Source organism: Phascolarctos cinereus, unplaced genomic scaffold, assembly GCF_003287225.1.
Source record: "Phascolarctos cinereus isolate Bilbo 61053 unplaced genomic scaffold, phaCin_HiC Scaffold_2;HRSCAF=192, whole genome shotgun sequence".
In the NCBI taxonomy this organism is placed as follows: domain Eukaryota; kingdom Metazoa; phylum Chordata; class Mammalia; order Diprotodontia; family Phascolarctidae; genus Phascolarctos; species Phascolarctos cinereus.
The window spans coordinates 176,977,542-176,989,553 of NW_027555625.1; positions in this window are offsets into that span (position 1 = coordinate 176,977,542).

Here is a 12,012-nt window from a genome sequence, read left to right on the forward strand (position 1 = left end):
CTGAAATACCCCTTTTTGGTTGTCTCTCCCTTATATGAATTATTTTCCTAATTAGAATGTATGCTCCTTGATGTCTGGGACTGTGTTTGTTTTTTGTATTTGTATCCCCAGTACTTAGCAGAGAAAGAAAAGTGAGATGTGCAAATTTAGAGACATCATTCCAGATGCTTATATGATCTATTTGTGCCTAACCTGTGGTAGTGCCTTCTGTGCTCAAATTGGTCTGATCAGTCATTGTCAGACACACTGTACCTGACAGAGTGATGTCATTTTTATCCTCTTAGACCACGAAGGACAACAACCAACTTAGCAGAGTGCTTGACACCATAATATAAATTTATTCATTCAAGTCAGTTATATATCAAGATGTATCCAGCCAAACAAAAGATTTTAAATTTATTCCTGGAGGTGATAGGGAGTTTACTGAATGGGAAGGGAGAAGGGAAAGATGAGCTGGTCAGACTTGTACTTTAGGAAGATCACTTTGACAGCTGATTGAGGGATTGACTGAAACCCTAGAAGTATTGGTCTCCCAATCCTCCGGGGATTTAAACAATTTAAACAATATTCCTGAAAGAATGCTCAGCTGGGAGTCAGAAGAATTAGATTTTAGTCCTTGCTCTAACACTTGATCTTTTGTTCCTCTTCTACAGAATGAGGGGATAAGAGAAGATAACCTCTAACATCCCTTTGACTTCTTGTTGACTTAGATGAAATCTGGGCTCTATTTTATTGCATTTCACTTCAACCTAAAGTTCATGAAAATTTCAAGACTTACTTCCTCTGTAACCTGGGACAAGTAAGTCTCCTCTCTCAGGCTTCAGTGTATTCCTCCTTAAAATCAAGGAGTTGCACTAAGCAGATCTCTTAAGATTCTTTCCAACTCTAACAGAATAATCTGGCGATTGTTTGGTTTTGTTTTTATTCTAAAGGGGAAGGAGAATTGATTTCTGCTTATTTTACTCAGCAGCTGGTAATCTGATTTTTAAGTCTCTTTAGATAATTAGAGCCCTGCTTAAAGTGAGTTTACCTGACTGGTAGAGGGTTTACCTGGAATGGTAAGGAGAATTTAAAAAATGAATCTTTGTTTCATGTCCAAATATTGAGTTTTCTCAGTGAGCCATTTTAAATTGTCCAGCTGTTGTGATACCTTTCCACCTTGAGTGGAGAATATAATATAATAAGTGCTGTAAGAGCAAAACCTTACTTTTTATGGCAACTCCTGTAATAATGTTTTCACATACCCACTTCTTGCCTTCACATTCCTGCCTCACAGGAAAGTTTTGAAGTGGCCATGTTGAGGTTTAGAGGTTAGGGGTGCTACATGAATTCTACCTACACCTTCTTTCAGCCAAAGACAAGGTTTATTAGAATATCCGACAAACTGACTCTTAAAGCTCTTAAGGAATCTAAGCATTTGTATTGCTAATGCAAGCAAGCCAGGTCTTAAGAATCTGAGCCCCTTAATAGACACAAGATGGACCTTATATACAGAAACACTGTGGAAGGGATCTAGAAGTGGACAAGTAGTTTGGGGTAACTGGAAGAGGGGTCTAAGGAAGATCTAGATGGGAGTGGCCAGTAAATTGGGGTAAACAGGGACCTAAACCACATGACCAAGGGAGAATGGAGTCTAGATAGGATTAAGGGTGGGAAGTAGCCAGGGGCAATTGGGAGGTAACAAAACAGAATTGGGAGATTGGGTTTAGCCACAATGAAAGGCTGTGTGATAGGATTATAGCCTCAGGTGAATGCTAGAGATTTGGCCCTGTGGGAAAATCCAGGGTTTTTCCTTTCTGGGGTCCAGATCCCAACCCCATCAAGAGGACCAGTGTTCCAATCTTATCTCTTATTACTTATTAACTTTTGCGCTTTGGGCAAGTCACACTTTCTGTGCCTCAGTTTCCTCATTTGTAAAGTGAGCAGGCTGGATATAGTATAATGGAAATGATTAATCAATTGATTAATAAACAGTTCTTAAGAGCCTACTATTTGCCAGACACTGTACTAAGCACTGAGGATATAAAAAGAGGCAAAAGATAGTCCCTGCCCTCAAGGAATTTACAATAAATCTAATGGGGGAAACAACCTTCAAACAAATTTATACAAAGTAAGCTATATACAGGAAAAATAAATAATAAAGAGAGGGAAGACACTAGAATTAAGAGGGGTTGGGGAAGGCTTCCAGTAGAAGGTGGGATTTTAGCTGGGACTTAAAAGAAGCAGGTAGGTTATTCAGGAGTCAGGGGGCCTGGGTTCAAAATCAGTTTCTAATGCTTTCTAAGTCATTTTATTATAAGATAAAAGACCTAGAACTGGAAGAAACTTTAGACATCATCTAGTTTACCCTTATTTTAAAAAGAAGGAAACTGAAGCCCAAAGAGATTAAATGAGTTGCCAAAGGTCACACAGGTATTAGTGACAGATGGTGATTTAAACCCAGGTCTTCTGATTCCAGAGTTAGTGTTCTTTTAACAGTACTACTCTGCTTTGACCTCACTGTGCCTCAGTTTCCTCATCTGCAAAAAGAAGAGGTTGAACTACATGGTTTCTGAGATCCCTGTTGGCTTGAGATTTATGATCTGTACATTTTGCTGTTAAGAGAGCACTTCCCCCATCTCAGTTAATTAGATTCTTCATATGCCAAAAATGAAGAAAAATAGGTATTAGCACCTAGTTGTCAAGAATAATTTCTTTAATTAAGGAAGCTACTAAGTAGCTTCATTCTTCTCCAAATCAGCCACCTTGTAGTGTCCTAGGGCCCATTTCATCCAGATAGTATTTACCTTTTCCCACCTCCACCAATAACTGAAAATACCTTTCATGTTGCTTTCCCTAGGCAAAATTTGTGGTGTTTCCCCAAAGTGCAAGAATTATTATGTTCTGGATCTGATCATAATGATCTTATAAAGGAATCATTCTTCTTCATCATGCTGTGATGACAATGTTTGCTGTCTTTAAACAATTAATTTGCAAATCCATGTGTTTTCTCTTTTCCCAAAGAATTTAACAAATTAAATACAAGTTAATTTTTGGGCCTATATCATCTTTCCCTTTCCCCTTTATTTCAGTGCTGTTTAGAAGGGCCCTTGAAATTGCCATTTCCTACATTCTGAACTGAACATTTTCTGTCGATTACCAGCAGAGGTTGCTAGAACTTAGCTATAGCTAGTAAGGATATTAACAAGTCAATGAGATAATTTTGCATGCATGTCTCCAAGTTTGTAGCTGAAAAAGATCTGGCTATGTCGTGGGAAAATCTTTGATGAAGAGAATTTTATGAAGAAATAAGAACTTTAAGGCCTAGCTTGTATATTGTTTTTGTTTGTTTGTTTGCGCTTACAAATATCCCTCAACTTTGAAGCTAGGGCAAAGCATCAGGAGAAGACCAAGTTGTATCTCAGTTTCTGTAGGTTAAAATGAAAGAAAATACAAAAAGAAGTGCTTTTCCTGAACTTCAGAACCACCAATGTTCTATTTAAACATTTTCTCAAGGAAGTAAGAATAGATTCTTGCCAAGACCTGAAGAAAATTCCCAATAATAAGAAAAATTGGAATACTGTATATAAAAAGACTACCAGGGAGGTCAATGTAACACATGAATTTTTAAAAATGAGAAACAAATATGTTTAAATCTATGAATTTTAAGAAACTTTTTTTTTTGCCTTTTGGTAAAGGATGAATTTTTGAAAGCAGGTTCCTTTGAATGTTTTATTAAACTTCATATAGTTCTGAATGTGCTCTAGTATTATTCCCAGAGGTTATCCAAGAAAGGAAGTGGAGAATGTTCTTTTAGAAAGCATGAAGTGGGAAAATGTTTAAAAACTATTTATAACAGCACTTAGCTGTGGAAATCCCAGACATTACCATCTATTTATAGTTATTCTTTGGGTTAAAAGGGTGAAGCCAGAAATCTTGAAAAAGCTACATGCCTTTATGCAGCAGTTGAAACTAATAAGCTGTCTTTTTTGTGGTTAAGATAAGTAGGTACAAGAACAACTTATAAGAGTAATTCTAGAAAGGACAATAAATATATCTTTGCAGAAAAGAAATACAGGATTCAAAAAGTTGTTTGTTTTTTTAATTTAAAAAATAACATCTCTTTTTTGGCTAAGTGGTTCCTTGTTCAGGTTTTGTGTTTTCTCTATCTGCCAGCTTAACTCTGGCTGTTGACTACGGTAGACCTGCACAACGTGGCACTAGGTAGGGGCCAAAATTAAAATAGGCTAAACTTCTTTGGGCCACAGATAGGTTTTTAGCAGCTCACTTTCCAAGTAAAAGTATAATTAATAATTAAACTATTTTGCAAATAAACTATATTTTTTTTAAAAAAGAAAATTTTAATTCATGTCAATTATACTTCTTAAGATTTTTATTTATCATGAAATCACATTAATATTAAAAATTACTTTGCTAAGTGGTACAAGTTTTAATACATTTTTCAGGTTTTCTTACTGTTTACATTTAGTTAATGAGACATATCACACTTCTCATCAGCAATCAGTTTATCATACCCTGGAATCATGTTTGAAATCAATTTCTTCAGAAATCTGAAAGCTGACCTTAGTATCCACCTCACTTTCTGAGTTTACTTTCCTGAAAAACCATTGTTCCCACTGAGATTTTTCAACAATTTAGATGCTTTAATTTATTTTTCATTGGTGTCCAATTTGCTTAAGTCAGGACGTTTTGATTTAAAATGGCGATGAAGATTGTATTCCTTCTGAACAGCTATTACTTCTTGGTGAACAAGGCATAATATTTTGTCTCTTGTGTAAGTAAACAAGTATCTACTTATCCACTCCAGATTAAACACTCTATGATCTGAAATGATCTTCCATTTCTATCACCCATTTTACAAAGTCACCCAATGAACTTTAATGTTAACACCAAAAAATCTCCGCAGCAACTGCTCACATACAAAGAAATACTGAACTGAGTGCCTTATCTTGGAGAGAGCACCAGACACTCATGTAACTTGGAGGGTGGCTACACAATGAGGGAGAGGAGGAAGCCCTATTGCATAGTGGGCTTCAACTGTTGCTGTGCATGGCTGCACTTATTTTGTCCCTGTTCAACAACAGGAATGACCGAAAACACAGCAAAAAAGATACAACTCTCACTCCTCTCAGACTAGAGAAAATGATGGTTCATTGCCATGGGTCATATGACAAACAGGAGAGAGTGTGTGTTGGCATCCACCCGGCAAGTTACATGACAGGTACAGTAGTGACTAGTGGAAGGCAGGTTAAGTGAGGCCTGGACAAAGCATTTGTTACTTCTTTACTTTCTTTTATAGCCTCTACATTTTTCACAGGCTGCCTGAAATCCTTTGGTGGGCCACAAGTGGCATATGGACCATATGTTCTACAGACCTGGTCTAGGGCCTTAACAAATGACAGAAAGAAGAGTGGCCTTATGGAAATTTTCTGGTAAACCGAAGAATCTCTTCCAACACTATTTGATTAGCACAATTAAGAAACTAGGCCTCATGAAATCCTCAAACTAAATCTGTATGCTAGGCTTTAGATATCTTAACCAAATTCCAAAAGGCTCCAAACTTTTATCGTGTCATATTTATGCTTAACTATATAATATTTCTCTTCAGAAGTCCTAAAGTTGTTCTTGTGCTTTATTGTGGTATGGAGGTGACTGGGTTCTAGAAGATTATGTGAAGTAGAGCACAAGCTCTGTCTGCCAAATCCTACCACTCTTCAGTGTGGACCTGGTGACTATCTAATGTCATAGGTCTAGCCTCACTAAGTTTGGAGAATTCTATCTCCAGGTTGACCACAAATGATTATTTTTTTCTAGGCCACAGCAATTCTTGAAGATCATCTGTTAGGTAGTAGAGGGGTTGCTATCCGCATTAGAAAAGGGAACATCTACATTGATAAAATCATATTTATCACAAGATTAGAGAATTTGAGTTGCAAGTGTCCTCACTGGCCATCTTGTCTAAACCAGAGAAGAAGTCTCCCTACTATAACATGCTCAACAAGTGGTTATCCAACCTTTCCTTGAAGATTTCCAAAAAGAGGAAACCCACCACATTGCAAAGTAGCTTATTTCACTTTTGGACAGTTCTAATTATAAGGAAAATTTCCTGGATATCAAACCTAAATTTGCCTCTTTGCAACTTCTTCCTATTGCTCCTGGTTCTGTCTTTTGGATCTAAATGGAACAAGTATAATCCTTCCTTCATTTTTAAATACTTGAAGACAGATCTCTTATCCCTGTGATTCTCCTCTCCTTTAGGCTACCTCCTCATTTTCTTCAACTGATCCTCATATGACATAGATTCAAGGACCTTTACCATCCTGGTTACCCTAGCTGGATATTCTCCAGATTATGAGTATAGTCAATCCTCAACTTTCATGGGGATGACATTCTAGAAAACTGCACAAAAGTGAAAAATGCAAATGTTGATACACTGAACCTATGGGAAGTAGGGGTTAGGTTCCCAAGACCAACAAAAACTGTAATCTTTAGCTAGAAATTGCTGAAAATACACTTTCCTGCATATAGTTCTTTATAACAAAACATTACTTCTGATAATATGCACATTTCTTAATATAGTTACCATGAAATAGTACACAAAATAAAATTGGTAACATGCAAAATATTTTTTCTCACTAGTAATTCTCTAGATTCTGTGATCTTTTATGCTAATATCTCAAAAAAAAACCCATTGATGTCAGAAGATATTAACTTTTTATAACACATGAACTCTAAGTGCCATAAGTACTTTCTTCCTTTTTGCAGATATAATGAATTGTTGAATACTTAACACCAAACTTCTCCACAGCAGGTTGCAGATATTCTGGTACGAAGTTTATCTAAAACCTTTATTTTCTCACTAAGCCATGTCATTGACTTTGTACACTTGGATTTAGAGCCCAAAGGATTTGCACTATGCTTGGGGGCATAATTGCAACACAAAATTTAAATTTTAAAGGCAAACAATGAAAATATGCAATTAATGCATGGGGAGCTCTTTATAGTGGGAGGGTGAACAAGACCAGCGAAGCTCCTAGAATATTAGCTGCTCCACAAACGCACTCATCGTGCCTCTCATTTTTTTCTCTACTGTGTGTAGCCTCAAATGTACATAGTTGCCCACAAAAGTGAAAATGATGTTACTAATACTACCAATTAAGAAGGAGATCCATTAACTGGAGGTTATAGAGAAGATGTCAACCAGGATGATGAAGTGGTCGTGAGTCCATGTCATATAAGAATCAGCTGAAGGAATGGATACATTTTGCATAGAAAAGAATAGCCTCAGGGGAATGTAAGAGCTGTTTTCAAGTATTTGAAGGGCAGTCATGTGTAAGAGAGATTGATTGTGCTGCTTGGCAGAATAAAGGGTAGAAGTTGGAAAGAGGTAGACTTGGGCTTAATTTCAAGAAAAGTTTGTATATAATTAGATCTTTCTAGAAGTGGAATAGGCTACCTCAAGAAGTAGCATGCTTCCCTTACTTAAAGGTTTTCAAGAATGGGCTGAATGTTGGGTATGTTATAGTGAGGATTCCTTTCCTATATAATTTAGACTGATTAGTAGCTGAGGTCACTTCAAACTCAGATTTTGTGTTTCTTTGGCAATAAAATTAAAGAAAGTCTAGTATGTCACAGAGCTTAAAAGTAGTAGTAATTATTGTTTGTCCTTTTTTTTTTAGGCAATTGACTTACCCAGGGTCACACAGGTTGTAAGTGTCAAGTGTTTGGTCTGAGGCCAGACTTGAACTCAGGTCCTCCTAACTTCAGAGCCAGTGCTCTATCCACTGCATCGCCTAGCTACCCCCTTGTCCTTTGTTCTTAAAGAGGACTATGACATTAGGAAGGTGATGCTATGACTTGCAAGTGAATTGGATTTAAGTGAGAGAGGGCTGTGCAAACTTACCAACCTCACTTTCTCTTCCAGAGCCACCTGGGTCCAGTGGCAAGACACAGACCAGGATGACTAGAGATGGCCTCAGATACAGTGGGAGACAATGGCCTTTTTAAGCTAAGGTCTTTCCCATGTCTCAGTTTGAGGCAATACCCATTCAGTGATTATGGCTAGATAAGACATGAAGCAAAGAATGGTCTCTTTTACCTAGTCAAAAAAAAAATCAATCTGGGAGGGGAAGACCCTCTTGGTTAAGTGTACCAATAGATATGCAGAATAAACTAACATATTTGGAAGACAAAGTAAGCAGCACACACACTGGATGAAGCAGGATCCTAACTAGCACCAAAAGTGGGTGGGGGAGCTATTATATCTGAAAATCAAATTAGAGAAAACAGTTTCAAAATCAAAGTAATATCTCACAATTTGGAAAACAGAATAAATCTTAATTACAATATAATTCTTCAAGGTGTATACTGGCTATGCAGAAACCAACAAAATAAAATAAAACAACCTTCTAAGAATCAAGAAAGAAAAAAATATTTTTAAAATAGCAAGTAGAGTATCAAAGGCTTCTCAAAGACAGGAAAGGAAAAATGACAAAGTTGGATAAAATATACAAAATCAAATATCTCACATTGCTTGAAAACAAGGTGTATTTTAAAGACAGACATTTATCAAGCATGAATGAATGAAAGAATGAAATGAATTTATCAACAACATTCCATAATTAAGGAGATTTGCTATAAACAGTAGTTACTAAATGAGACTTATTTTTTTTTTACAAAAACAGTAATATATTCTAATCCAATTACCACTCAGTTGTAAGAATATATATGTACATATATACAATAAGTATTTATATATAAGAATGTATAAATATTTCCAATAGAAATGATGAAATTAGAGTTCAGATTAAAATCTTTATTTTGATGAACACAAAAAAGCAAAAAACACTAAAATACACCCATGTTTATTAATATAAAGGCCTTCCATTAGATTATAAGCTCCTTGAGGCAGAGACTGTCTTTTGCCTCCTTTTATATCCCCAGAGCTTAGTACAGTGCCTGACACATAGAAGCTTCTTAATAAGTATTGATTGGTTGACTTAAAACATGAGAATGTTACATTAATTATGACTAAAGAAAAAGCAACTGCACATACCTGAGACTTTCAGTTTCATATACAATTGTCTTTTTCTGTTGTACTTTGTGTGTAGGAATATTCATTTTGTTTGGTGTTAGGTTCAGAATAATTTTTTAAAAAATAACCATGGGGTCAGCTAGGTAGAGCAGTGGATAGAGCCCTGCCTTGGAGTCAGGAGTTCCTGAGTTCAAATTTGACCTCAAGACACTTGAAAATTACTAGCTGTGTGACCCTGGGCAAGTCACTTAACCCCATTGCCTAGCCAAAAAAAAAAAAGCAAAAAAAAAATAACCACGAGAAACAATGAAAAAAATGCAGTGTAAAAGGAGTGGGGAAGAGCAGGCAATACTGAAAGTAAAAAGGCTATTCATAATTAAAAGTAGGTTAAACCTCAGGGAATCATAAGGTATAATTCATCATCTGTTTAAAGTAATGGGAATATATCTTGTTTTATTAAGTACTATTAAGAATAAGTATTTCCAAATTTTGATGATTTTGTGGTGCTTATATGTATCAAAATGCATATATGATGTATCAAAACCTATTATTCTGTATCCAAAGTCCTATTATTCTGCATGACTTGACAATGTCCTCCCACAAATCCTTTACTAGAGGTCCACTCAATATACGGGGGGCCTCCTTTTAGTTCTCTTACCATTATGTGAATACAGTAGACACATGGATTATCCATGTGTTATCTCTCATTCTCACTACATGACCATTTCACTTTTGGTTCTGATCATACACCTGTCTGATAACATCCTTTTGCCACTTCTCTTAGCACAGTATTTTCATGCAAAACTTTAAAAAATTTTTTTATCAATTTATTTTGATTTATCAACAATCACTTCCATATGCTTTTGAGTTTAAAAAATTTCTCCCCCTTTCTCCCCACCCCTCTCCCCAAGACGGCACACAATCTCATATAAGCTATAATTTACATTCCTATTAAACATATTTTCACATTAGTGAAGTTGTAAGTAAAAATTAAAACCAATAGGAGGAACCATCAGAAAGAGGAACCAAAACTCAACAGAAGAGAAAAAAAATGATAGCAATTCAACTTCCATAGTTCTTTCTTTGGATGTGGATAGCATTTTCCACCATGAGGCCTCTGGAGATGTCTTAGATCCCTGTGTTGCTGAGAAGGGTTAAGTTTATCAATATTAGCCATCGCATAATGTGGCTGTTATTGTGTACAAAGTTCTCTTGGTTCTGCTCACTTCACTCAGCATCAGACCGTACAAGTCTTTCCAGGTTTTTCTGAAGTCAGCCTGTTCATCATTTCTTATAGCACAATAGTATTCCATTACATTCATATACCACAACTTGCTCAGCCATTCCCCAACTGATGGGCATACTCTCAATTCCTAATTCTTTGCCACCACAAAAAGAGCTGTTATGAATATTTTTGTACATGTGGGTCCTTTTCCCATTTGTATGATCTCTTTGGGATATAGCCCTACAAGTGCTGTTATAGCACAGTATTTTCCAAATTGTTTTCAAGTAGCATCAGTGTTCTTTCTCTTTTGATGTCAGTAAAAGTTCCACGAGGATGTAGAGAGCCTTAATTTCCTTCCTCCTTTTATTCCATCAGCCTAAGAAGGGAAGGGAAGGGAATAAACATTTATATAGCACCTACTCCTTAGGGTGTATGAGGTGTTCAGGGAGGACTAACACCTCTGGTATGAAGGCTTGCTGAACCCTTTTCAGGGCAGCTTATCCACTAAAGATGTCTACTTTTCACTCAGCTCTCACCTCTGACTCCAAGAAGCTATAGCATGCACAGCAGCCACGCCCCAGTAAAACCATCCCTGCAGACAGGCTAAACTAGATTGAAGGTAAAAACAGGCCTCAAACCCATCAGTGAGTTAGGGGGATGTCTACCCTAGGCATGTGAAAACTTCTCCCTGTGGAATGGCTGGATGAGATGATGTGGCTGAAGCAGGTGCTGTGGAATGCTTAGAGCTTAGTTAGGTACCACAGACACCAAGGTCATCTACTGCATCCTGGGCCATCACCAGTCATCTTGACTTTTGTCTTGCCACTGGACTTCAACGACTCTGGAAGAGAAAGTGAGGCTGATGACGGTGTACTCTACCTCACTTAAATCTAATTTATACACAATGATATCCTGAGATATCATAGGTACTCTTCAAAACAAAGGATGAACAATGTGTTTACAATGGTCTCTGATGAGTGCTGTGCTGCTACTCTCCAGCGAATGTCTCTGATAGTCTCATGGTCACTAAGCTTCTTTCTGCTACTAATATTCTGGGCTTCCTCTCTGGAGGGCTCTTAGCTAAATAACCTCTCTTTCTTTCTGACAGTATCAGGCTAATAGTTCTTTAGTTCAGAGTTAAACCTATGAGCCACTTTTTCTCTTCTGTATTCCTCCAATTGGTAAACATTCATTTTAAACCTAAAATGTGCCAGCACTCTGCTAAGACCCGGAGATACAAAAGTAAAACAGAAACAGTACCTGCCTTCAAATATTTAATGTTGCCAAAATTTGGGGCCAGAAAGTAAAGATCATAGGAATACACTTGTCTTTTCACTCTCATTCACTTCCCACATCCAAGTAGGTGCCAAATATTACTGTTTCTATCTCCAAACATGTCTTGCACAGGCCACTCTTTACCTCTTTACTTATACTCCTAGCATCTTAGCCACCTCATCACTTTTCACCTGGTCACATGCAAAAACCTCCTGTTTGTTCTCTCTGTCTCGTTCCACCCCCAGCCCTACCTGAATCCATTCTCCATACAGACATGAAAGTAATTTTTCTAAATTATACCTCTGACCATGACACACACATCCACTCTCCCTGCCCAATAAACTCTTGTGGATTCCTATTGCCTCTAAGATCCAATGTACATGTTTCTGGCATTTCAATCTCTTCACAAGGTTGACCCTACCCTATGTTTCCAGTCTCTTTCTACATTACATTCTTCACAGCCCAGCCATATTGGCCT